Source organism: Suricata suricatta, chromosome 4 (assembly GCF_006229205.1).
Source record: "Suricata suricatta isolate VVHF042 chromosome 4, meerkat_22Aug2017_6uvM2_HiC, whole genome shotgun sequence".
Lineage (NCBI taxonomy): Eukaryota > Metazoa > Chordata > Mammalia > Carnivora > Herpestidae > Suricata > Suricata suricatta.
In genome coordinates, this window is record NC_043703.1 from 152,198,883 (window position 1) to 152,226,070 (window position 27,188).

General features: G+C 45.6%; 1 protein-coding gene and 1 pseudogene across 4 annotated transcripts in view; one reads left to right on the forward strand and one right to left on the reverse strand.

Annotated features, from left to right (window-relative positions):
* Nucleotides 1-27,188, reverse strand: part of KCNS3 (potassium voltage-gated channel modifier subfamily S member 3) — a 41,393-nt gene that overhangs the window by 11,132 nt on the left and 3,073 nt on the right. For 2 of the 4 annotated variants that reach the window (XM_029936355.1, XM_029936354.1), the window contains exon 2: nt 2,542-2,736. The gene's annotated coding sequence lies outside the window, so the exon portion shown is untranslated. Of the gene's footprint in view, nt 1-2,541; nt 2,737-26,534; nt 26,559-27,035; nt 27,151-27,188 lie in introns of those variants that run through there. The other 2 variants (XM_029936353.1, XM_029936356.1) reach the window with 2 other exon arrangements.
* Nucleotides 10,192-18,642, forward strand: LOC115290755 (annotated as a pseudogene).

The following is a 27,188-nucleotide window of genomic DNA, read 5'->3' on the forward strand; positions in this document are numbered from 1 at the left end:
AGAAAAAGATGTCAAAAATCCAAGATATTCACTGGCAGCTTAAAAGAGAAACTGCATTGATCTCCTCTCCAAGTGGCACCCTGGAAAAGGCTTTTCAAAGCCATTAACCTCTTACTCACCTCTTCTTAGTCCACTTCCCTCTCTTTTTGCTTTATGCTTTCAAACTCACTCAAAAAATACTCTCAGAATGGTGTCTTTTCAAGGCTGATGAATGCACACGCACACAAGTGGGCATGAGTGGCTATGATAATGCTTTTGCTTTGCTCAGAAAAGTAACAAAAGCATAACAAATACAAGTCGGTATTTTTATGGGGCAGAACCACTTTTTTCAATCAATTCCACAAATGTAAATAAAAACCTAGATTCCTTCTACCGTCTTATTTGCCCCAAATCTACAATAATCCTCCTATCAAATTAAAACAAGGCATTTTTCAGAATTATTTCCAATTTCTTTGGAATGGTCTTCTAAGAGCAGCATTTTATCCCATTAAATATAAAAGAAAAATCATTAATTTTTAAAAATGTTTTATTTATTTATTTATTTGTTTGTTTATTTTGAGAGAGAGAGAGCAGGGAAGGGGCAGAGAGAGAGGAAAAGGGAGAATCCCAAACAGGCTCCGAACTTTCAGCGCAGAGCCTGATGTGGGACTTGATTCACAAACTGTTGAGATCATGACCTGCGTGAGATTATGACCTGAGCCAAAATCAAGAGTCAGGCGCTTAAACGACGAGGCCACCCAGGAGCCCCAAAAATCACTAATGTGTTTTAAAAGGTTAGGTCATGCTAACTCCTATTTCTGCCCACGGCACATGAGAATATTCCAAAACAAGCCAAGCAGATATAAAACAGAATTAGAACTCTAAAGTCAATCCACAGCCATGAATGGAGGTATTCTCCCCAGGCACCTCCCTGACCTTCTCTTCCAGCAAGCTCCCCATGCACTGGCGTGGGTAACGTGTAAGGGAAAGAAAATTGGTAATGAATGATGGGCCAGAGAAGACAGGGGGTATGTGAAATGTCAGTGGCATTGCCGAGCACCCGTGTGTGGAAGTGGGAACGGAGGCACTAGGGTGCCTTGGTTCAGGCCCTTGTGATGAGTGTTGTCAGAGGCAGTAAAATAGTGCGATTCTGAGAAACAAATAGATACTTCTGAGACATCTAGAAGGTCATGCCCAGAGCCAGCGTATAGAATACATGAAATTTCAAAGAGTTTTCTGGAAGCAAGGCGGCTCCCTCCACCTGGAACAGTCCTATTAGAACTGTGTGCATTCCCTCTGGACCTCTAGTTGGTGTGGTTGCTTCTCTCCAGGGATCCTGTACTTTGCACAGCTCATCTCCAAGCAGAGGCTGCTCAGAAGGCTGAGTGATTTAGTGAGACAAGTGGCCAGAGAGCTGTCCTATTTGTAAAAAGCAAAGAATCCCAGACGAAAGATTTTCAACCTGGACTAGGAAAACTGGATTGGCAACAAGGTGAGAGCTTACCAAGAGTTACGTTGTGTGGAGAAACCCACCCACTAGTGGTTGTACTGGTGACGTTCGGGAGTTCAGGGGAGGGGGTTTGGGAGAATCTGAACACATGTGAGCCAAATTAATACATCCCCTCCACCCACTTCCTCCCCCTCTCACCTCACAGCCGCCCCCAGTGCACTATTATTTTAGCATCCACCATAAGACAGTATCATGTTTTCCCAGCTCTCCTTACCACCACGGGCCTGACCAGGGCTGTCCCCAACCCCTAAGTCCTTCCATGGAAGGAATCATGTGTTGCCACCTCTATAGTCTTAGCCATTTCTGCTCATTTCTGTCCACGGTCCAGTGAAAGATACTCTTTTATCTGGAAGAATTAAAAGGCTATCACTGTTTTTGTCAAAGAGCTAGCAGAATGATCTAGACCAGACAAAGTGAAATGAAATGCTTCCAGCGGCCACACAAGTGAGTTAAACTTAGGACTCTGGTGAACTCTCCAGAGATGGAGACTACTGAGCACCAGAGTCCTTTGTGGGAACGGAGGGCCAGGGCTCCAGGAGAACCCAGAAATCCTGATCTTTACGTGGGATAGCTCAAGTTTAATTAGAGTTGACCCAGCATGTTCTCAAAATTACGTGCCTCCAGCAAAATGTGTCTCCATGTCAGCTCCTTCTGATCAGCCCCCGATCTGCGGCCTGAGCCAGACTTAACCCAGCTCCACTCCCCATTTTAAGCCAGACTAACTGAAAGGGATGCAAATGGAATCTTATCCCAATAACAGTAGTGCTACTTCCTCAAGTCTGAACTATCTATGTCAAAAGGGGAGATGAGTAATGTGGGCACAGATTCTTCCAGAGCGAGCTTAGTGCATCCCCCAAAAGAATCCAACCTATTTCCTCCCAAGCTGGCTCTCTCCCTTCCTTCTTCAGTCATGTGCCCCAGCTGTCAGTGAATTTGAGTCAGAACAGTCTCCCTGGTGTCTGACCTTCATTTCTGTCATTACACTGTAAGGCTCATTCTGCCCTCCTTTTGATAGTAATGGGGCCAGAGAAAAGATCGGGGGCAGCTCTTACCTTTGTGGTATCGATGTCACACTCTCTGCCCTCATCCTGTCCAGTGGAATGTCCATCATCATCCAAGAAGCTCCGCCCTTCTTCCCTCGCAGGAATGTGTGGTATACATAGGCATTTAGTGGCCAAAAAGAATGGAAGAATCCTGTTCTCTGGTTGTAGGGGCCAAAGCAATCACTGGGAATTCACTCTCACGTGCTGAAGAAACAAACCAGAGGTCAAGTTTTAGCTCCAAGGAGGAAACACCCAACGTGTTCTGTCTCAAACCCAGCAATCTGGGCATTTTACTGATTAGACCCATATCTTAGAGACTATCTCATCTTAGGAAGGGGCGGTCTTCTCCCCACCATGGGGACGTCATTACCCCCACCGCACATAGAGAGGCATCACTACCCCCACCGTAGATAGAGAGGCACCACTGTCCCAGGACCAAACTCACAACTGCTCTCAGGCTCATGGACTCTCAGATCTTGACCCCAGTGTACACTTGGGTTTCTCCACAGACCCCAAAACCAATAAAAACCTCCAAGGATAAAATGAGGCACTAGAGTTAGGCTGCAGTCATTCACCTCCCACACATAATTTCTTTAGGAGCATTATTTCCTAGCCAATTCATCAAGGATATACTTATAAACCTCTAAATAAATACATTTTAATCCATTTCAGAGACCAAGTTCTGAGTGTGACTGCTCTAATAGAATTAACAGAGCTGCTCTAATTTGAAATCAATTTCAAAGGCTGGTCAAATTTGATTTTGCTTTATTTGTCCATTGTTGTATTTCACAGATCAGAAATGACTACGCAAGGCAGAGTCCTCTGGTTAAAACGTGTGTGCGTGCATTCAAGAGTGTGTATGTGTGTTTGTGTCTGTGTGTGTGTGTGTGTGTGTGTGTGTGTCTGTGTGTGTGTGCAGGGGTGGCTAAGTTTGTATCAAAACAAAAGGACAAATTTACATTTCTCTCTCTGAATAAATTAAAGAAGCCACAAAAATTTCCAGTTCCCAACAGGGTAAGCTGTACCTCATGTTGATGCATTCCCTTAGATTTATACTAGTATCTAAGCACCCATCCATTGATTTTCATGTTTTCAGATCAATACAGGGGGTCAGGGGCAGGGTGGGGAAAAAGAAGAAAAGATTGATTCCAAGCTTCAGAAAGAAAATGAAAACATTGCCTCCAGCTACGTCAGTCATTAAACAAACATTCATTATAGTTAAGATCTGTCTGGACTTACCTTAGACATTGGGATTACAACCAAAACTCCGTGCCTGCCCCCTCCTCCCTGCCCCTCCAGGAACTCCCAGGCCCAGTACCAAATGTAATAAAAAGTAATGGTGTCCTACCAACATCAAGGGGGCAATGGTGAGGGAGCAAAGCAGGAGGAGACCAGTCCCAACAATGGCCAGAGCCATTCAGTGAGTTTTCACCTCTAATGAAGATAACAAGGAAAAACCCAGGGGAAAAAATGCAGCTCTACCCAAAGTGAATCTCTGAGATGGGACTCTTAGCAAAAGAGGTAGAGAAATCTCAACTGGGATAAGTAAAATCAATTCAGGAGCTAAAATCCCACCTCCTCTCCCTTCTCCTCCTCCTCCTCCTCCATAGACTCTCAGCAACACATCATTGGGTCAACCTCAGATATTTGTATTCCACTAAAATGCAGAAATGCTGCTCTGCCTTTTTGAAAGGGTACAGCACACACATATAGTCCTTTCCTTTGCCTACCAGATGCCTTTCCAAATGTAGCACATTTTAAGGGAAGGTAAGATTAATCTGGCTGGGAGATAATTAATTTACTGCAAACAGCTTTGACATGACTATATTAATTACTGAAGAGAAAAAATTAACAAAGTACTTAAGCTATTCAGCACTTCTAAGAAACCCTAAGCATTCCTGGGCATTGGCTCATCACAGAAGGGCTGGCCCAGGGACAGACTGTGAGGTGAGCCAAGTGTATCTTTTTTACAGAAATTGGTACCTAGTGGGTCCTCCATCAATGTTTGATTAATTACTAACATTCCAGGCTGCCTTTCTCTTCTCTTTCCTTCCCCAAACTCAGAATTCTAGTGTTCTGACTCATTTCCCATCACCATAACTCCTGTCCAAAAAAAAAAAAAAAAAAGAAAGAAAGAAAAAACAAACAAAAAAATAAATTTTTGGAAAAAATATACCAGTCAACACCTCTCAGTGTGAATTTATGCCAATTCACACTGCTCCTAGGGCATTCACATTCTAAGGGTGACCTTTCCCTTGTGAAAGGATAACCAGTGCTTTCTGAGTCCCTACAACAGCCAGGATCCTTCCAGGAGTTTCACACACATATCACTTCTATCTTCAACTACAGTAAATGTTAACATCGAGGCTCAGGGAAGCTATTTGTGCAAAGTCCAGTGAATGCCAGAGCCAGGATTCAGACTCAGGTAAGTCTGCCTGATATCAATCAGCATAGAAAATCAAGATCCAGGCAGAGAAGGACAGATACCACATGTTTTCACTCATAAGTGGAACAGGAGAATCTTAGCAGAGGACTATGGGGGAGGGGAAGGGGGAAAATAGTTGGGGAGAGGGAGGGAGGCAAACCATGAGAGACTCTTGAATACTAAAAACAAACTGAGGACTGATGGGGGAGGGGAGAGGGGAAGGGAGGGTGACGGACATGGAAAAGGGCACTTGTGATGAGCACTGAGGGTTACATGGAAACCAACTTGACAATAAACTATAAAAGAAAAAAAAAAGAAAAGAAAATCAAGATCCACATTCAGTGGTCAGGGAAAGTCAAAGAATGGGAGAAGTGGGCAAAACATGGCCCAAACCAGCAGAATTTGGGAAAGAAAAATGTGTGCACCCAAGACATTCTCCCCTTCCTGCTTCACAGCCCCACCTAACGGTTCTATTCTCCATGCTCCTACCACCCCTGTCAGAGTGTAACTGCCCAGAAGAAGAGAGCATCGTTTGTGACCTAGCGCGGCAGAGGTCTCTGACTCTTGCTGGGTGACCCAGCAGGACTGCGGCAAAGCACATCAAGCTCCCTCGGGTATTGCTCGAACCGTCTTCACAGTAAGAAGGGAGATCCTCTCCAGCGTCCCTGTGATAGAGCCTCTGGCTCACCTATATTTCTGGGTGGGTTGACCACAGCACTCAAAAATGTACAAAGTGACTTCCCCCATTACTGAGATGAAAAGGATGAAGGTCAAGTGGCAGACTGGACTCTTCCATCATCCAGAGAGCCGACATCCATTCTCGGAACAGAATGAGGAAGACCACATGGACAAGAAGGCGGTTCACAGCGCTAATAATAACTCCTCATGTGCTTCTCTTAAGACTCAAACTGAACTGGGGGCGCCTGGGTGGCTCAGTCAGTTAGGCCTCCGACTTCGGCTCAGGTCAGATCTCACGTTTGTGGGTTCGAGCCCCACGTCAGGCTCTGCGCTGACAGCTCAGAGCCTGGAGCCTGCTTCCGGTTCTGTGTCTCCTTCTCTCTCTGCCCCTCCCCCTCTCATGCTCTGTCTCTCTCTGTATCAAAAATAAATAAAACATTTAAAAAAAAAAGACTCAAACTAAACTGTAAAGCCAGCGCCTGAGAGAGAAAAGCAGATACTCCAGGTGTCACTGCTGCATAGGCCTGTGTCTTCTGCACTTGCACAGAATCCTGAGTGTACCTGTCACTGCTCTGCTCACACTCTTCTGAATATTGGCACCTCCGTGCTACCCAGTAGCCTGAGAAGCCTCCAGTTAAGGACAGTGTTAAAATATCAATCTTTATATTAATTATCTCTGTTACACCATGGTGCTTGACACATTTTTATTGAACCACTGCACGGCAATGAGACTAAAGAGTAAATTAATTAAAAGAATCAATATGGATAATGAAAGCCAGTCGGTCAGCAAGGGAAGCCGAGGAGGTAAGTGTGAAAGATCAAAGTTGGTTGCCAAGCCCCATCCCAGCACTTTCTAAAGGAGCTATAATCCTGAAGATGTGGCCCGTTCCAGCCCTGATGGGCACATCTCGGGTGGATTTTTACGTGTCTAGACCTAGAGTTTTAGGTATCATTAGCTACCTCTCCTTGTTCAGATTCTAGGCTCCCTGAGGCACCGCCTGGAAAGTTCAGTTCCCAGGCACCTCGCCAGCAGAGACCCTATGCGCTCTGCTACCAAACACCATGTCCACCCTGTCCACTAGTTTTATTTATTAGTGGTATGTAATAAGGCGGGAAGAGGTTTCTTTCCAGTTTTCTGTGAGTTCCTAAGAGAGTCAGTCTTCTAGAGTCTGGTACTCTGAAAATGAGTTTCTGAAGTTGCCAGGCTGAGAGAGAGTTGGACCTTGACCTGTGATAAGGTCACCAGGTAAATGGCACCACAAAGCACCAGCCTGACAGCCTGCAGACCTCCTGACCTTGCAAACTTCTACATGGAGTTTCTTCACCCTTCACACTACTGACAGCTTGAGGTCAGGGAATCCTCTTGCGGGGTGCTGTGCGAGGCACCGTGCGATGTTCAGCAGCATCCTTGGCCTCTACCCGCTGGACACCAGGAGCACATCTCACTTCCCCCTAAGGTCGTGACACCCAAAATTGTCAAATGTCCCCCAGAGAGCAAAACCATGGCCAGTTCTGAACCACTGCTCTGCAGTAGACCTCAGGCGCCCGTCCAGAAGCTGAGAGCTCAGAAAGCTCGGCATGGCAGACGGTACTAGGACTTTGTCTGCTGACAAGGGCCAGGGATATTGCCCCAGACGCCTGTTCTTCTAGAACTCGGTCATGGCATTTCTGGTGTCAGACAAGCAAAACTTTGTGTTTTCCTCACTATCTGTGAGGAAAGATAAAAGGAAGGTTAACCTTTTGTGGAAATTCGAGGCATGCTTCGGGCAATTTGAGTCTAGAGTAAAGGTTGGTGATTTTCTCTGAAAATCTATCTGACATTTGCTAACATTTTCAGTGGCAGAATTGACACACAGGGCAATGAATGCATTAATATAGTTGGAAAGATGGCTTACTACAGTTCTCTGCAGGTACGGGTCCTCCTGCTGACCAGACCCACTCTTTTGTGTTTTTTAAATGTTTATTTATTTTTGAAAGAGAGAGAGAGAGGGATCAAGCACAGGAGAGGCGGAGGGGAGGGAGTGGGGTGTGAGAAGGTTCGAAGCAGGCTCTGTGCTGACAACAGATAGCCCAATGTGGGGCTCAAACTCACAAACCACGAGATCATGACCTGAGCGAAAGTTGGAAGCTGAGACTGAACGAACCAGGCTCCCGTGACCAAACCCACCCCTGACCAAAGCTCCAATCTTGGAAATTCATCGATGTCCCAGGAAAATGCGAGGACATGTCGGTTTTATAGTCTTGCCACTATTTATCAATCACAGACTACTTTTCAATAAAATCTAAGAGTAATGAAATAATAGGATTAATAACAAATGGTGAAATTCGACCCTACTTTATTATGATTGGCTAATGAGAATTATGGTCCAGGGTTTTGCTTAAATAAAATTAAGATATCACAATTGGTCTGAAATTGGATTTAGTGTCCCAGAAAAATGGTAGTTATATTTAAATCCTATAATCCAAAGCAATCAGAATCATACAACACTTGCCAGTTGATTCAGACAGATTACTAAGAATATCCCTGAGTTACTTAGTTTTTCCAAATTATCAAATTTGAAAATGTACATTAATATAAGAAATCCTTGCATTAACAAACACTGTTTAAAAATTTCACTGTGTCCCAAGAAGAAAATGAACACTCCTCAGGGTCTAATACATTCAGGAACTAAAAAATAAGTTTATAAAAAATAATAATAAAGATAAATTTATAGAAGTTCTGGTCTTCAGGGAGGAAACCAGGAAGTGCCTTCCAAAGCAAAGACTCTAAATTAGATTTGAAAAGTTGATATAAATTATATTTCCTTGGCCATCCAGAATGAGTAAAGGCAATACCATCTCCAGAAATCCCTAAGGCTTGAAGCACGGGTAACTAAATACCACTTTCCTCTCCTCGGGTTCTGTGTTCCTAGACACCCCTCCCTGGGGAACAGAGGAAGACAGCAGCCTGCTGCTGAGTCACTGAGTCACCTCCAAAGGCAATCTTCAGAAAGGAGAGCAAGGAATAGCCCCGTGGAAGGGTGTGCGCCTCACAAGAGGGAGCAAAACCTCATGGCCACTGATCCCAGCAGGGTCATCCCATGTGTGAACAGGGCTCTGGGACCACCCTGAGTGGCCCATATGGCAGCCACTATTCCACCAGCCCCAGAAAGGAACTGTCCTGCCCCCCCCCCACTTGCAGAAACCCCCTAAAGCATGACTGGCTGAAAACTGGAGCTGCAGTCAGGAAACCAGCAAGCAAATCAGCCCCCCAGGGGCTTTGGACCCTGTGCTCTGTCTCATGCGTCCCCATGTTCTCCACGGTTGATGCACCAAGCGTCTGCACTGACACATTGATAAAAAGAGCAAATGAAAGCAAGCAGGTCTGTAGAGTAGAGGTGGGAGAAACAGAGCCTGCCAGGCTAATCGGGACTGGGAACAGGTAAAAGGAAACCTCTGGAGGACACTGGAGCAATGTGTATCACAAAACTGTGGTTCCACCTCTGGGGATGTATCCCAGGGGAATGAATTAGACAAGAGTGCAAGGATGGGTATCCAAGGATGCTACCTGCCTCCGTAGTTACTCATAAGAATAAAAAGTCAAAGGCAAGCTCAATGTCCATCAATAGGGAAACAGTCAGATTAGGAGGTAGCCATGTAATGGAATAGTCTGTGGCCATTAAAAACACTAAAATAATAATAGTAGTAAGAGCTCCCATGTACTGAATCAGTTGTTTCAATACCTCTCAGTGTGGGCACATCTGAACCCACTTAAACCTCACAACACTTGAACAGGTGGTATTTTTATTGGATTCATTTTGCAGATGGAGAAACTGGTAAATAGAGAAATTAACTAACTCTCCAGGGTCAGCAGCTAAGTGATAGCCTCATGGTTTGATGTTGACCAGTAATGCTCTAAAGCTATCTCTTAGCCACAATGCTCTACTGCCTGTAGGTTCATGAAAAGATCATCCCGATATGCTAAGAAAAAAAGAGAATATGATTATAACACAATATGTGGCATGATCTGATCTTTATAAAACATGTCTAACTTCACAAAGTAAAAAAAAATAATCTATAAGAATATACACTAAAATGTTAAATGTATTCTCTCTGGATGATAGAATTCAGCGTGGTTTTTGCTTTCTACTTCATACCTTTCAACATTGTGTGACTTTCTTTACAAGCATTAAAAAACACTTGTGTAAACAATCATTTCTATTTGGAAAAATAAACGATCAAAAGTAGGCTCAGTCAGGGCTTGGGGGAAAGAGGGCAGCTGGACATCAAGTGAACATACAGACTTGGGTGAGATGGGATCCTTTCCCGATGGACTCCTTTGTCATCTGGAGAATCATAAGCTTCTGCCGTTGGTCCGTGCTTTGTGGCAGGCATGTCCCAGGAACTATGGAAATCAAAGGACAACATGATCCTTGCCCTCAGAGCTTACAGGTGCTTCAAAGGGGTTATAAGAGGGTATGTGGGTAAATAAGTAAGTGCAGAGAGTACAAGGCGGGAGATGTCAGGTACCCCGAGGAGAGGTACCAAGAGAATGCCATGGAAATTCAGAGGAGGTAATGGGTCCCTCAGGGATCAGGAAGCAGGGACAACGACAGGAAGAGAAAGCATTTGAGCTGAGCCTTGAGGGTCGGGTCAGACATAAACAAGTAAAGAAGGTAAGTAAGAGTAAGAAGGCTGTTCTCCAAGGAGAGGAAGGAACACACGCCAAGCCGTGGGGACTAGCAAGCCTGTGCTTTGTACAGAGAGCAGGAAACGGTTAGATCTGGCCAATGGAGCCCTATGACCCAGAGGTATTCATATGGAACATAAAGAACTCTACCTGCACTGTCCACACCTTTGTGAGCCAGGGGTAACTGAGGGGAGTGATGTCCTTCAGGAAAGGAGAACAGATTACAGGTGGCCATTTGGAAACTCTGCTGAAACAGGGACCATAACTCAGGCTCCTGGACTATTTAGCCACAAGGAACCAGTCAGAGAGACATTTAAAAAAATAAATAAATAAATAATAAAACCTCTTGGAGTTATCATTGCTCCCAGAACATCTCGAAAACTAGAGACTGGTGTTGGATGCAGCCAACCGCCAGGAACTGCAGTGACCGAAGGTGGCAAACAGTGAGCCCCGGCAGTGCCGCCGAAGCACAGACTGGCGAGGCCGGAAACATGGGCAACGTTCCACAAATTCACCCCACTTCCCTTTTGCATGTCCACTTAACAGAGCAGGAAAGCAGGGGTCAGGAGGGAGAATTCAGGAGGTCCTTGGATTTAGACCGGGGAGGGGGCCCTCATCTCTAAATGAAGTTAGTGATCCAGCCCCCTTAAAAATGCAGGCAGTGGCCCAGGGCAGTAAGAGCAGTACCAGAGCCTTCACACCACTGGAAATTATTATATCAGAGCAGAATTGTGGCAGGTCTCAGAAAATAGTTTATTGTTTCCTTGAAATCATAGTAGTTACTATACTACTGTGAATAGATCATCCTGAAGGAGTTGATAAAGAAGCACACATATCACTAAGTTCTAAGTTGATGTAACTGTTTTGATAAGTACGCATTTCTATCCAATTGGGTTCCTTTACATACTCTGTGGCTCTTACTTTTTGTGTCTAAAAGCACTATTCTGAAAAGTGGTCCCTAGGCTCCCAGACTGCCAAAGGGGTCCCTGGCGTAAAAAGGATTAAGGACTCCATTAGCTAGAGATCTTGTTACAATGTAAATCACACCACCTATTCCTATGTTCAACTCTTCAGTGACTTCCATCTCACTCCTATCAAAAGCTCCCTTCCTGCCATTCTATTTATCTGATTTCCTCTCCTTCTCTTTTCTCGCTTTCATTCTCATCTGGCATACTGGTATCCATGCTACTCTTTAATCATTCCCACCTCAGGGCCTTTGCACTGGTTGATCTCTGTTGCTGGAATGCTCTGTCCACAGGGGATTGTATGGCTTGCTTCACCACACTCTTCACGCCTGGACTCAAATATCTTCCAAATGAGCCCTTCCTTGGTTCCCCTACTAAAATACCCCCCTGTGAAACTCCTATCCCCCAACTCGTTGCTTTATTTTTTCTTCTTAGGATTTATCACTCCCTAAAATAGACTTAAAGACATATACTCTATTTCTTTGTCATATTTATTATTTATTCTCTCACTCAGATATGAGCTCAGGGAGAGCAGGAATTTTTATTTCTCTTAAGTACCAGCGTAGCCCAAGTGCCAATTACCTCATCTGACACACAGTAGGTTCTTCAAAATGATTTCTTGAATCCATTAGTTAACATTTGTCACATAGTGTGGCTACTGGCTGCTTCCATTCTATGTCGAACTTTAAAGTCCATCTGTCTGCTGTGTTATTGGGAGAAAAGAAAAATCACAACAAATGTGCTTCCAAAATTGTGGTCACCACAGAAGAAAGGCAGCTGACTTATCACCACTGCAGAAGGGGATGTATTTTCTTCCTTAATAAAGAGTTTTCATCAAAGGTTAGATAGACAAGTTCTCACACACACACACACACAGTTTTAGATCAAATTATATCAGAAAACAAATACAAAAGAGTAAATGGGGAAATCAGAATATGGCGTACAACCAACAAAAGCCCATGAACCCAAACTGCACTAGAAGTGATGGGATCTGAGAAGAGCATCACACAGATCCGCCTGGCTAACGGTAAGAGGAAACGGAGGGCAAACAGACACACGAGCCCATGCGGGAGGTGAGTCACCACGTGGACACTGTGCTCTGTTGAAATGCACAGGGGCCCATTTTAAGGCACTGTTGCTCACACTAGCAAAAACGCACGCAGCCCTGGGAAGATCTGAAGTTGGCAGGGCAGCCTTCAGAGACACACAAAGAACCTCATTGTGTTCTATACCCTGGAGCCCTCCGTTTTCATAAGAACAACCAAAGCAAAGACGGGATTCCTTGTTGTTACAAAATGAGAGTCAAGGACAAAGAAAGAACTATTTTGCATCACATTCACCCTTAGACAGATATGCTCAGGCCACTCACACTGAAAAATAACCAAGTCTCCCAACCCCAACTGCTCTTTACGACACAGCTTCTTCGTAAAATCAGTGTTCACACTCACGCTTCCTGCCTCTTGTGCAATTCTTGCCCTAACACTCCACCGCATGTCTCTGCTAAGGGCACAGTGGGATGACTTCTGCACCAGACCTGCCGTTTGTCACTGTCCACCTTGCAGCCCCTGGGGTTTGCTGATGCCGCTTGTCTGACCACTCATTCTCAGTTTCCTGTGGCACACTGCTTCATCTTCCCAAACCTTCAGTCTGGGGTCACAAAATAAAACACCTGCGGGGGCCAGGCAGGTGCCTGAAATGAAACAAAGAGGACCTCTGGCCACCGTGACAAGCTGCAGAGCACCGGCCCTTCTGAAAGGGGGCACATGTCCCGTATTTGTGCACATCAGGTGGTCAGATTGCCCAATTTGGCAAGAATACCCACAGATCTTGTTTTTATATTAACTTTCCCAATTTTCTAAATGTTGACAACCATTGGTTTTAATGTTTTACTACTGTGAGCCAAATCAAACAAATCTGTAGCCTAGATCTCAGATCTGGGTCACTGCAGCCCAGGGGCTCCTCTGAACCCTCTATTCCTCTCCCTGGGAATTTCACGATCTCCAGTCCGGATCTCCCCGCTACATTGCAGACTCCTACATTGCAGACTCCTGTAACTGCTTACGGCACATGTCCATTTGAATGTCCCATTGGGGCCTTAAAAGAAACATGTTCACACTTTCCCTTCATCTTCTGTTTCCCAACATTTCTCAAATTCCTTTCCTTTCCTTATCACTCCTGCCTCGGCTTTAATTCAGACATTGAATAGTTTTCCATGGTTTTTTTTTAATGTTTATTTATTTTTGAGAGAAAGAATGAGTCAGGGAGGGGCAGAGAAAGAGGGAGACACAGAACCCAAAGCAGACTCTGGGCTCTGAGCTATGAGCATGGAGCCCGACATGGGGCTCGAACCCACAAACCAAGAGATCATGATCTGAGTTGAGGCTTAACCAACTGAGCGACCCAGGTGCCCCTCCATGGTTTATTACAATACACTTCTAAGTGTCTTCCTTGCCTTAGACCTAGCCCCACCCCCTACCTTTTTGTCCATGCCAAGTTCATGTTACCTTCTAAACTGTGCAGGCTTAAAGTCCTCTGATAGCTCCCTTGCCCTTCAGGATAAACTCCAGGTCCAGACTGCTTGAGTCTGAATCCCAACTTCAACACCACTAGCTGTGTGACCTTGGGCAAGTCACTGAAGTCTGAGCCTCTGTTTTTTCATTTGTAAAACACGGATACTAAATATCACATACCACATAGGGCTGTCATGAAGTTTTCAAATGAGAAGAAGGGTGCCTGGGTGGCGCAGTCGGTTAAGTGTCTGACTTTGCCTCAGGTCACGATCTCACAGTTCATGGGCTCGAGCCCTGCATTGGGCTTTGGGATGACAGCACAGAGCCTGCTTTGGATTCTCTGTCTCCCTCTCTACCCCTTCCCCACTCATGTGGGTACACATATGCATGCTCTCTCTTTTTCTCTCTCTCTCAAAAATAAATACACATTTAAAAACAGAAAGAAAAATCTTTAAAAACAAGATAATAAAAATAAAGCTGTCTATGGTTAGTACATAGTAAATGCTCAAATGTCAGCTGTCATTATTATGTTTCCTCATTCATTATCCTCACATTCCACAACCCAATTCAAACTCTAGGACTACAAAGAATTACCTGAAATTCTCCAAAAGTACCGCCGACTTCTCACTTATCTGTCTGCTCAGAATGCCTTTCAAGACTCATATTCTCTACCATATTCTTGGAAACCAAGCCCTGACCCCAGACCTCTCCCTACCCTAAAACCAGCCACCTGTCTCCTCCGCCTTTGTCTGCCTTCATCCAGTATTAACCTTGCTAAACTGGAGTAGAACAATTTCCCAGAAGCCTACACCACAGCATTGTGAGCCCCACAAAGGCAGGGTCTATTTTTTCTTAACCTCTGCATCCTTAAAGCTTAGCAAGAAACAATGAATGAGTGAATGAACTTCTTTAATCCCCAAACCAACCCAGAAAGGCAGGCATCATCATGACCCGCCATTTCTAGGTGAGGTTCAGACTTGTCTAGCACACAGGAGGGCAGCAAGCCCAGAGCCCAAGCCTGGCTTTCCCGGGGAGGCCCGTGTCGGGGAAGCTGCTCACACTTTGCTCCTCTTGGCCAGGCTTTGCTGGCAGTCTTTACACCCTAGGCTCATGTCCTTAAAACTAACTGCACTTCTGTCTTATCTCCCTAAATGGGTGTGGGACGACATAGATATCTTTTCATCAACATGCTCTTTCCACGAAGAGCTTCAAAATATCTACAAAGTCTTAGTAGATATGGGTGATCAGTAAAAGAGTCAAATTTTTTTCTGTGCTTACCTCTATAAAGTATGTAAACTCAGTCTTCTTTATAGTGTCCGTTACAAAAGTAATCTCTAGTAAGCCCTTACATGGCACTTACTTTGTACCAGGCTCTGCTTTAAATATTGTACCTCCCTTCAGGTAGATGCTATTATTATTCCCACTCGGCAGATGGAGCAATTGAGGCCAGAGAGGTCAAATAACTTTCCCATGGTAAAGGGCAGAGCTGAGATTCAAATTTGGGAGCAACAGCAGATTCTGTACCTGGCCTGCCAGTATTTGAATCTCAATCCCACCAACTTCTAGTTGTATACTTGGGCAAATTATTAAAATCTCTCAGATGTCTTTTTGTCTCTTGATAGATAGATAGATAGATAGATGATAGATAAATAGATGATAGCTTGATGATTGATAATAGATAGATAATAGATGACAGATAGGAGATAGATGATAGATGAGTGATAATAGATAATAGACAAATAGATGATAGATAGATGATTAGATGATAGATGATTGATAATAGATAGAGGATACATAGCTGATGATAGATAAATAGATGATAGATAGATGATAGAGAGATAGAGAGATGATTGACAATAAATAATAGATAGGTGATAGATGATTGATAATAGATAGATGATAGAGATAGATGATAGATGATAGATTGACAGATGGTAGATAGACAAATAAATTAGATAGGTAGAGATGGTATAGATAGAACAAGAAATATAATTTCACTTCACATAAAATAGTAATGCCTACCTTAAATTGCTATGACAGTGAAGCGAGTTAATATGTACACCACATTTAGAAGAACAGTGCCCAGCACACAATGCAAGTGCTACATAATACTCATTATCATGATCATGAACATGGGAGTAAGAACCGGAACTCTGAGTACACAGAGATTCTCCTTCCATGTGATGCTCTCCTGACTCTGCCAGGCGGACCTCCTTCAGCAGGACCAACTGCAGCACATGGCAGCCAGGAATGTTCATCTCCAGGCCCTCGGTCTCCCGTGCCCCTTTCAGTAAACCCCTGGCTCCATTTCAGTCAACACCGTCCTTGCATTCACCACCCTCCTCCCCTTTCAAAACCTGCAGAGAAGTCTACAAGCTTAGTCTTTACACTCTGGTGTGAAATAAGGCCTTTGGATATTTCCCACATCTAGGGGGTCTCTTGGGATGCAAGCAGGAGATCCTGGTGTTGGCTCCCTAAATAAATACGATTTTTGTCAGAAGGCGATCTGTGGCTCTCAGGGTCAAGGAGAAGTCTGAAAAAACACATCTGGAAACAGGCAGGAGCCAGGGACCTTCTGATGGTCTGCAAGCATAAGAGGTGTGGTCAGGGAGCCACTCCAGAAAGGACACACCCAGTGGCCTCTCCCAACTGGGAGCACCGTACACATTAGGGCTTTTCCAAAGGATTATAGAAAAGCGCTTTTTGATGCTGGAAGTAACAGAGTGCTTCTGGCAAATCATCCAAGCTCAGCACATTCACAGCAAACCCAGAGAGCCGAGTGTCTATTGCTGTAGCAAGCTGCCACAGTGGCTATTTCATGGGGTGAAAAACCAAAAGGTGCAATTAACATTTTAAAAGATATACTCAAATAAATACACTAGTTCCTATAGCATCTAATCCATTATTTGGGAGGTAGAAAAAAAATGTTGTTATGCTTCACAAACATCCACAACCCAGCTCCTAGATGCCTTCCTGGGAGGATTCTTTTTTAAACGCTTTCCCCAGGACTATCTGCTGTGACTAATTCCATACTTCATCAATATGAAAAAAAAATCATAAAATAATGAGATTCCCCAGACAATGCAAGCCAAAAAGCTTTTGATTTGACTTCTCAAAATTAGACTTCACATCTCTCCTTTTTCCAGTTTGTTTCCTAAATGCAATCTCTTCCCTGAGTTTCCAAGCTCTCTGGACAAGGAAGAAGGAGGTGGGGCAGAGGAGGGAGGAAAAGGAAGGTTCTCTGAAGAGCACCGAATCCTCCAGAGAGCACAGCTCAGGGCCCAGTGCCAGGAGAGGGCTCTGGGCACCACCTGAGACAGGTGCAGGCTTTCCGCAGAGAAGCTGAGAGAAGTCCCCACTCCACAAAAAACAGGAATGAACGCTTTAAAAAAGCAAACTGTGTACCCTGAAGGAAACATTGGCTTTCTATACCTGTTTTTCACACTCCAAATTTTCCATGTCTTGAGTGTCCTACTCAAGTTAGTTCAGCCAAGAGAATTCAAAATAGGTACACACTAGACCAATCTGGTAGCTTCTGAAAAAGTTAACAAGAGAAGGGTGCAAACAGGGTTTTTTGGTTGCTTGTTTGTTACATAAACAAGAGGAAAGTCGTGATAATTTTTTAAGGAACCACCTAGTTCTTTAATTTGAAATCACAGATAAGCAATGCATTGAATTGCTAAAGTTCAAGTTCAGATACCATTTGATGAGAAGAGGCGAAAACATAAAACATAACAAAAAATTAACTTGGCTGCAGATTTATCCTATAGCAATAGTTCTTTAAGTGCGGTCAGAGCACCCCTGGGGTTCCTGAGTCCCTTTAAATGGTCCATGAGATTAAAAAAAAACTGTTTTCATAATAAACGAAGATGTTATTTTCCTGTTTATGCGAATTCTCTCACAAGTAGCCAAGGAGTTTTCTAGGGAGTATATATTGTGTGAGATCACAGACTAAACAGAAAAGCAAGTCTAAGAATCCTCCTGCCTTCCATTAAATCGGACCAATAAATACATTTGTAAAACTATAAAACAATGCAACTCTTCTATTGTTTTTATCTTGAAAAATAACACTTTTTCATAAAGATATGTCATTTGTGTTAACACGTAATGAGATTACTATTGATATTCTAAATAATTAATAACTAATACTTTAAATTTTAACCTCTTTAAGATTTTATTTTAATATTTTACTTTATTTTTTGAGAGACAGAGACAGAGCATGAGCAGGGGAAGGGCAGAGAAAGAGGGAGATACAGAATCTGAAGCAGGCTCCAGGCTCTGAGCTGTCAGCACCGAGCCCGAAGCGGGGTTCAAAACCACGGACGTGAGATCATGACCTGAGCCCAAGTCAGATGCTTAACCGACTGAGCCACCTAGGCGCCCCAAGATTTTATGTTTTAAGCAATCTCTACACCCAACAGGGGGTTTGGACTCACAACCCTGAGATCAAGGGTTGCAGGCTCAACCGACCGAGCCAGCCAGGCACTCCTAAGAGGTAACTATTTAATTTCTAACATAAATATTGATAAATGAGAGTATGCACTGCAGTGGCTAGAGTCAGGCAGGCCCAGCATTTAGAGGGTTTCTTTCCTTCCTTGACCAATTTTTAGTTGAAAGGAGTGTGTACGAAACTCTAACCAAAGGAGACATGATGCTTCCAGAAAAATCTCAAGGTAAAAATATTGCGAGCAACAGTAGAAGCTGTTGGATGAGGCTCTATAGGAAAAGGTGGAGAGATTCACCCAGTTAGGGTGAAAGTTGGAAGTTCTCCTCCCAGAATATGGAGGTACCAAACTAGTTCTAGATGACAAGCACTATTTCTTACTTGGAGATGGTGACATTCTTGGAAAGTATGTAGACTAAAACACATTACTGAAGTGGTACCGGAGTGCCTGGGTGGCTCAGTGGGTTAAGCATCTGACTTCAGTTCAGGTCATGAGTTCACGGTTCATGAGTTAGAGCCCTGCACTGGGCTCTGTGCTGACAGTGCGGAGCCTGCTTGGGATTCTCTCTCTCTGTCTCTCTCTCTCTGCCCCTCCCCAATTGTGCTCTCTCTCTTTCCAAATAAATAAATAAACTTTAAAAAAAAAAGGGGGGAATTGGTATTATGTGAAGCTGCCCATTCACAAGTTGTGCAATCTTTCATCATGTACATAGTTTCTAGGTCTCTCTTTTATAATAAACGAATGGTATCAAAAAAATACTGATAGATATAACTCACATTAACAGGTGCTTTGGAGCGGAGGGGGGAGAGAATCAATAATTTCTAATTTGTAAAGAATCTGAGACCAAAACATTTGAGAATGGCATTTTTCATGCCATTAGAATCTCAATTTCTTTTTAAAATTGAGACACAAAATTTACCGTCTTAACCATGTTTAAGGATATGGCTCAGCGGTATTGAAAGCATTCCTAACACACAATCACCAGTGCCTCTATCTCCCCAAGTCTACACACCCTGTCAAACTGTAACTCTAAACCTAGTTAGGACTTCTCTGTGATGTGTCTATTTCTGTGCCATCAGCTGAGCTGCCCACACCAGTGAGCACGCTGTCCCCTGTGGGGCGTGTGCCTATGTCCCAGTGTGTGGAGCAGGGCCCTGTCTCCAGGGGAGGGATCCCCCACCTCTCTTCTACACCTCTCAATCCTGGAGTCCCACTGCGCGCCTTCTAGCTTCCTACTCTTTACAACTTACCTCTGCACTTGTGGGCATTCTGAAACCCATCCCCAGTCTAATGATGCCTAACTAGGATTTATTTCTGAGTTGTGAACACTAACTTACGAAGAAAGGGCTGTAAAACAGGGCTGGCGTGGGTGCGTTTAAGTGATGTGGCTGGCAGACAGGAGTGACTGGCCGAAAGCCGCTAAAAGCAACCCATTCATTTAGGACCACATTGCACAACTGCATCCTGTACTCTGCTTCTAAGCCCCACACAAAGGACGCCGGATGAGAAGGCAAAATGCACTATGGCAGCCACGCTTTAAGTCTGGGGGAAGAAAACTCAGTGCCCATCACCACAGAGATGCACCACACTGACAACTGCTTTCCAATCAGATCGGGAAGTCTGGGGAAACGGCATAAAAGGTGAAGTTCTCAGGCATCCTATGAACTTCCATGAGGTTCCTATTTTTGCATTTCCAGAGAGCCTACCTTGTAGATTTGTGATCTAAGGAAATGACAAGAAGAGATGGGATATCGATACCCTTTTACTCTTTGACATAGATGATTGATAGATGATCAATCTGATAGATAGATAGATAGATAGATAGATAGATAGATAGATCAGATAGATAAAGATTAGGTAGATAGGACACGGCCACATAATGATACTTTTCATTTACACATTAAGCCTGAAGGAGAAGATTCAACCTTGAAATGGCCCCAGGGCCAAATCATGGCCAGGCATGGTCTAATCACCAAAAGGAGGAGAGGAGGAAGAGGTTTGATGTCAGCAGCCTCCAGAGAGTACCACACTTAGAAAACTAGGATCGTAAAACCGCAAGAAAACACGGCACAGAAGGTATGATTTATTGACCTCAGAGACATGAGTGCCGACATAACCTTTTGCCAGAACCCAGGCGCCTCCTCTCAATCCACACCTACCGACCACAGTCTGTAACTACCGAGTCCTCCCATCCCTCTGGCTAATTCAATTCTTTACCTTAAGTAAATCCCAGTAAATGCTTTTAGGTTCACGTTGGCATGTCAGTCAAGGCTTAAGAAAGCCAGACCTGTCCATAGCAGAATGAAAGTTGAAAAAAATGTGGGCATGTTAGGGTGCCTGGGTGTCAGTCGGTAGAGCATCTGACTTCGGCTCAGGTCATGATCTCATGGTTCTGAGTTCGAGCCCCACGTCAGGCTTGCTGCTGTCATTCTGTCAGCACAGAGCCCGCTTCAGATCCTTTGTCCCGGTCTCTCTCCACCCCTCCCCAGCTCATGCTCTCTCTAAAAAACAAAAAAATAAAACACCAAAAAAGGTGGGTGTGTTCAAACCCAAATTTTAGTCTGCTGGCATTCTTTGATCTTACCACAATAATTATCTCCCAGGAGAGAAGCCAGCATTCCTGAAAGAAGTCGTCAAGAAGCATCAAACGTCTTAACTGATCTGGGGGTAGCTCTTAGTTCTATGGGCCTATCTATACTCTCATTCCACATGGCTACAAACTGATCACCTTTTCAAGGCCCCATAAGGCTACCTGTTCTGTTCATTCTTTATCTTTAGTCTGGCATATTCTCCTAGACATGGGTCCCCAGGTGACAGACCAGATGTACCTCTCTTGCATCTTTTCATAAGATATCTGTGGGTAAGGAGGAAGAGTCTCACGTGATGAAGAGTGGGGGCTCCAGCGAGACACAGAAAGCTGACTCAGCCAATCCTGGGGCTCCCACCAGGCCTCGCCCCCCATATCTCGGGGTGCTGTGTATCTCCCCACCACCAGGCTCCTCTCTGGTGTCCCTCCATGTAAGGCAGCTGGAAGGCAGCTTACTGGTAACCATCGAAGAGCAAATACTTAGAATCTCACCACAAATGTTGCACATACCCATTCATAGTTCTCCTAATTCAGTTTATAAAAATGATCCAAATAAACACATATGAATGATACCATGGAAGAAAAGTGTAGACAGATCACCTATTTTTTTTTTAATCATAAAATCACCAGGCTGTGAGGAAAACAAGAACAGAAGCAGAAACAGAGAAGGACAAGAGATAAGCTCAAATTTCCCCGGCTATTAGTGACAAAGCCAGAGCTAGGATTCAAATTTCTAATCTTCTAGAAGTGCCAGTGCCATAGAACTCCAAGCACAGAGATGTGGACGGAGCTGGGTGCAGTCCCCTAGCCGCGGCCATGGTGGCTTCCACACGCCCGCCATGGCCGCTCACCCCATCCCGCACCTGCTTGGTCTCTCCAATCGCTTTCGGAACCCACCTGCACAGATGCAGCCTCCACTTCCTCCCCTCCCATTCTTTTTCACTCAGTCCCATCTGGCTATGGGTCCTAACTCTCCAACACTCCAGGTAATGAGGCTCCCAACTGCCATGCCCAGCCTCTCTGACCTTGTTCTTTACAGGCGATCTTGTAGAAATATGAATTGGCTCCTGACACTCTCCTCCTACAGATCCATGAACTCTTTCCCACAGGCCCCGGGATAAGCCCTGAGGTCCCTAATCTGGCATAAAGGTGTGGCCTGATCTGTCCTTGTCCTCCTCTCCGGCCTGGACCACCCTACCCAGCTCTCCGTCCTCCAAGGCTCAGTGTGCGTCCTTGCCTTCAGAGCCTCACAGGCCTCTGCAGCCTGGAATTCTCTCTCTCCCACTTCTATTTGATAAATTCCTGTCCATCCCTCAGAATGAAAAGTCTCTTCCTCAGGAAGGTCTTCCCAGGCCCCACATCTTAACTAGTGCCTTCCCCATCCTTATTTCTCTCCCCCCGGGAAGTTCTTTAGAGCACCTGCCAATCCTTAAATGTTTGTATTTCTTTTTTTTATGTTTTTATTTTATTTTATATTTTTGAGAGAGAGACAGAGCATGAGTGGGGGAGGGTCATAGAGAGAGGGAGACATAGACTCTGAAGCAGGCTCCAGGCTCTGAGCTGTCAGCACGGAGCCCAACAGGAGGCTCGAACCCACAGACAACAAGATCATGACCTAAGCTGAAGTCAGACCTTTAACCCACTGAGTCACCCAGGCCCCCCTAAATGTTTGTATTTCTCTGTTTAATGTCTGTCTCCCCATCCACCTCCCACCCCTACATGTCTGTTTTCTTTACTGCAGCATCCTAGCACCTAACAGTGCATAACATTGGGTAAGTACGCCAATCCTTGTGGAATGAATGCTTACACATATGTTTATATGTAAAGAGGATATATATGGTTGCATACGTTCATCGTTAAGTCAATATTGATAAGCATCTGCTAGAGGATCAGTTGAGCCCAGATGATCAGCTCAGGATGATGAGCAAGAGGCTTTCATTCACCAGGGACCTCAGCAAGCACACTGAAGTCAGCTGCTGTCAACATTAACTGCTTATCTGTAACATTATTAGCTAAAAGCAGATGTTAGGCCTTTATCATTCAACACGTGTGCAATTAAAGATCATTTTAAAGGGTACCTACTCCAAGCAAGCCATGGTGCAAGGTGCTGGAGGATTCCAAGGAGAGCAAGACCCCTTGCCCACAAAGAAATGATAAGAAAAAGAATAGGAAGACAGGGATGGAAATTCTTCTAAGACAGATTCTACATTTGACTGCATATTCTCACATTGTTACTGAATTCATAATTGGGATTTCTCTCCACATTTCACATAGCAGGCTCCTGAATGCAAAAATAAAACAACAGCAATAAATATTTTCTCCTCCTTCTCTGCTCCCCCTGACTAGCCAAGAGCAGTGCCCCAAAGTCAGTTTCAGGATGAAATTCACAATCAGCCACCTCTTAGGACCCTCCACATCCACTACCTTACCTGAGATGCAGAGGGATGATGACTTTGGAGTCAGAAGACCCCTTGCTATGGCCAATCCCTAGCAGCTCACTTTGCCTTGTTTTCTTCATCTGCAACATTGGTTCCAAACCACCACCCTGTCCATTGCTTATCACACCCTGTGGCTAGAACTTAAATGAGAGAACCCTGTGAAAGTTTCTGCAAACCACAGCAGGCTAGACAAATGTGACAGTTTGTGACTGTTATCAGGCAGATATTTAGCATCTTATATCGATTGACCTAGTGTTTGTTAACCTTGAGTCTCCTGGTCCACTGTGTGTTCAGGCTCAGAGAACACACTTCTTTTATTCTGCCTGTCCTTGGGGTCTGCAGTCCTGGGCACATGGTACCCACACAATAAATCCTTGTAGGTTGATTACTTGCTGGCTTTCTTGATGGATCTGACTCAGAGGACGAAGTGTTGTACGATTTTTCTGGATTTCTCATTGATAAGAAGCACTTTTTCTGGAAATAGCCATAATGTTTACTTAGCCCAGGATCTTTATGATCTGTCTTCCTTTTTCCCAATTATATTGGAAAGAAGACTTTTTTGGCAAAAGCCAAAAGAATGCTTCTCTAGTGCAGTTTTCAAGGTTCCTTCTAAGGATGAGACGGAGGCCAAAAAGCCACTGGGTAATGGCGAGTCATATCTACTAAGCAGAGGGCACAGTGTGGAGGCTGTAGGGATAAACGGGGAGTGCAGAATCTCACAGTGGCTCTGCAGCAAGACCGCCAGGGATAGAATCCTGGCTTCACATAGTCCTACTCATGCCATTTCGCACAAGTCATTTTGTTTCTCTCTCTCTGTCTTTTTTTTCCCTCATCTAAAATAGGGTAATAATCGCTACACCTATCACGACACTGCATGATGTCTGGCATTATCAAATCACTATGTTGTATATCTGAAACTAATATAATAGTGTATGTCAATGATACTGCAATAAAAATAAACAAATAAATTAAAATTTAAAAACTAAAATAGGGTAATAATAGCCCCCACCTCCAAAGGTTGCCATCAGGATGAAATGAGTCAATACATGGAGAGCTTTTAGCACAGTGCCTCGTATAGGCTAATAACAAATATTGGGCATCTAGATCCTTGTAGCGAAACAGACTGAGACTCAAGAGATGTAAAGTGACTCAAGTCAAGGAGCCATAAAGAGATTGAAAGCAGGACTGGATCGCACGTCCTTGTGGGTATTTCACACAGTGGCACTCTGGAGAATCCACCTTCCAGAAACTTGAGAAGCAAGGGCAGTAAAGACACCCACCTTCCACTCTGCTTTGACCTACCCTGGATAGCTGCCCTTGCCTGCTAGTGGGACCCCAAACCCAGCCCCCCCTTTTGATCTTCCATGGGACTCAGAATATGTCCAGAGGGGCTCTGCCTACAGCTGGCTCCCCAGAAACACTGCGATGAAGAAGGAAAGTCGCACTCCCTCATGGGGTTGTCCTGAAGATTAAATGAGATAATGCCTGGAAAAGTGCCGAGAAGAGTAGCTGGCATATGGTATGCAGTCGATAAATGTTCTCTATTTTAAAAAAAGGAGGAGGAAAACCCTGTGGTGCCGGCTCTCAAGGCTGCACACATCCAACCCCAAATGCCAGGCACAGGGCAGATTGAGATCTCGGGTAGAACAGTGGGACACAGAGTCCGGGAAGAATTACAGCAAAGGGGAAAATTCACTTAAGGCAGAGGAAGTGTCTGGAGCCCCCTCTTCCCTGTCTTTCTTTTAAAAAAAAATAATAAGGAAGAAGGAAAAATATTTAGCTGGTGCTTTGCTGGCAAACCCAAACATCAGAGCGTTGGATTTTTAATATTTTAATATTTCTAAAGGGAGCAAACACTGCCTCCACCCCATTTGCTTTTATACACTTGATCAGCAAAAGCTTGACTTTGCCACACTGATGAATGGGCTCATTCAGGCTGGTTTGCCAGGTAAAAATGGCTCAGACACAAGATGGAATTAAAACAGATCCCACAAATCTCCTTAGAATATGCACCACATGCTTTGGATTCAAAGTTCTTAAGCACTTCAGGATCACCTTCTCCTCCCTGGCCCAATACTGACAATTCTTAGTTGTGAAAAAGACAGATTTAATACTAGATCAGGAGAAGGAAGGAATCTGGTGGAAAAAGGAAAAGGAAGAACAGGACTAGACTGAGAGTAGACACTTCAGCTTGTGCATCCCCAGAGCAGAGCCCAGGGCCTAGCCCAGGGGGAGCTGGTTGTAAACGCAAAATGACTGTATCCATGTCCCCGCGGAGTTTACCACCCAGGGAAGGAGTGAAACCGACATACTACACCAAATTCAACCACAAAATCAACTCTACCCTCTTTCAGCCTGAACAATGTGAGGAAGAGAAGCACTAGGGCATCTGCCTTTAGCGAAGGGGCAGGTGCTCAAGAAAAATTCTTGCTTCCTGTTTACCTGGGCAAGGTACTGGAAAGTAGTCTGAAACGAGGGGGTGGGGGCAACGTACACAGTACTATGCAAATAGTTATGCAAATCGCTTAAGCAAATACTCAAAAAAGGGAGAGGAAGGTTTCCAATCCGGTTTTCCTCACCTGCCCCACTCTTCAGAGGGTAAAATGAAATACCAAATCCAGGAGCGGGACGAACCGCAAGTCGGCTCTCCACGAAAACCAGGCACAACCCCGCTCCCCTGCTCACGCTCTGGCGTCAAACCAGAGCCCCCGCGTTACGGGGGTGGGTGGAGGTGGTTCTTCGCCGTCCCCCACCCCTGCTGCCCGAGTTAGACTACCGGCTCAGTCTCCTTTGAGGAAATATCTGTGACAGCAAGGACGCAAAAGGTGCTCTTTTCCCAAAAGAGATGGGGAGAGACAGAGCGGGGAAGGCAGGGGGAGGGGGGCCGGGCGGGGAGACCGAGCCCTGCAATGCGAAAGGCGCCCAGCCCGGCTTGCCGCGGCCCCTGCCGGAAGGTCTAGCTTGCCCGTCAGCCCATTCACATCTAGAGGTCCCTCAGCCACCCCGAGGGGCGCGGGAAACGGAAGCTCCCGACCCCCCACCACTGTTGCAGAACCGAGGAGTCGGCGGGCGAGACTACACGGGCCCTGCAAGCTCCAAGCGTCTCCCCCCCCCCCCCCCCGCAGAGCGCGCCGGCAGTCCGTGGGCGCAGCGCCGCACCAGTACAAGGGCCCTGGGTGCGCTCCTCCCTGCAACTGTCGCGGGGCGCCTGGCACCGCTGTAGGGCAAGGGGAGGGGAGGACTGGCGGGGAAGAAGGCGGAGCAGGCGGCCTGGGAAGCACTTACATTCGCCTGGAAAGCGCCTCCTCTCGAGGAAGAGAAGGAAAGGCTTCTCGGCTAAGGAAACGCCCCAGGGATGCCCTACGCAAAGTGCCGCCTTCACCCCCCACCCCCACCCCGCCGTCCCCCCACCCCTGGCTCACCGACTCTCCCGCCTCCGGTCGGTCCTCCACCCCGCGGTTACCCACCCCACGTCCCAAAGCGGATCCTAGATTACCCTCCCGGAGGCCTTCCGAGGGGTCCAGCCACCCGCTCGCCACCCGCAGCTCGAGCAACAGGCGGATCATTAGGACTCCAGCGACGGCAGGCTCCGGGGACCGGAGGACGAGGGGCGGCGCGAGACGGGCGCCCAGCAGCATGCAAAGTCCCCCGCGAGCCTTGACCTGAGAGGTCTGGCCCCGTCACCTGGCTCACGGGGCTGCTAGGGCAGCAAAAGACGGGGAAAGTTGCGGGGTCGCACGGGCAAGTCGCTGGAGTGCGCGCGGAGGAGGGGATACGAGCAGGTACCTGCAGGAGTCCGGGCGCCTCGAGCTCGCTCCCCTTTGCGACGCCGCCCGCCCGCGCTGCAGGGATCAGGCCTCGCGGCGCGGCCCCGCGCCCGCCGCGGCGGCGGCGAGGAGAGCCGGGTGGCCCGCCTAGGTCCGTCGGTCCGTCCCGCCC